Genomic DNA, 902 nt, shown 5'->3' with positions numbered 1-902 from the left:
ACTTGGTTGTGAGGAATCATTTTGTCGAGCGGCGACCACTGCGCGACGTTAGCCACATCACGTCGCATCGTTACACAACTGCTGTCCTGGCCGGCGGCCTTTCAGAGTCAGTGTGACCCTTCCAGAAGTTCCTTTTCTCCTACTCTGAAATGACCTTACCTGCTCTCAGAGATCAGAGGACCCTAATTGTGGTGAAATCTTTCACTTCAATTTCCTTCTTTCGGCCTGTGCTTTGAGGGGGTGTGTTGAGAGTGTGGGGAGTGTGGTGAATCCCTGAGGCCTCTGAGTCACAAAGGAAGATTAAAACACGTCAGAAGCTTGGTGTAGCCCCCAAAGCTTCACTCATATTGGACTAGATAAGCTTCTAAGAGAAGCCCATGTGACTTCTGTGAAAGGCTTTGACTTCGCTTCCTCACTCCTACTGTTAAGACACAGCTCTTCCCTGATCCCCAAACTCCACGCCAGGCCTGGCTTATAACCAGAGCATGTAGCCTTACACTCGATCATCCAAATAAGGACACGTCTGAAAATGAAATGGCGTGCTGGGGGGAAAAGACATGACCCACCACCCAGGGAGACTGTGACGTTAAGTCACTATACTTAAAACATTTTGAGCCCATTTCCTTTAGCAGAGCCTATCAAATTAGGATCTAGATTTCAGCTGAAAGTCTGCGGGTCCCTTAGTAAATTTAAAGTTTTGTTCTCATTTCAATGAAATGCCTGTGTTTGCATTGTTTACGTTGATCCATTGTTTGTCCCTAAGTGGGAGAACTTTGATTGTCCCTGACCAAAAAGAGAACAGAAGTAGAATTCACACATAGCAAAATGTTCGAGCCAAGTGAAAGTCAGCTTGGCCTTTTAATGAAAGGCGCGTAGTAGTTCTGAAAGAGAAAAGTGAAACG

This window comes from Desmodus rotundus, chromosome 3 (assembly GCF_022682495.2).
Source record: "Desmodus rotundus isolate HL8 chromosome 3, HLdesRot8A.1, whole genome shotgun sequence".
Taxonomy (NCBI): Eukaryota; Metazoa; Chordata; class Mammalia; order Chiroptera; family Phyllostomidae; genus Desmodus; species Desmodus rotundus.
This window is presented reverse-complemented; position numbering follows the sequence as displayed.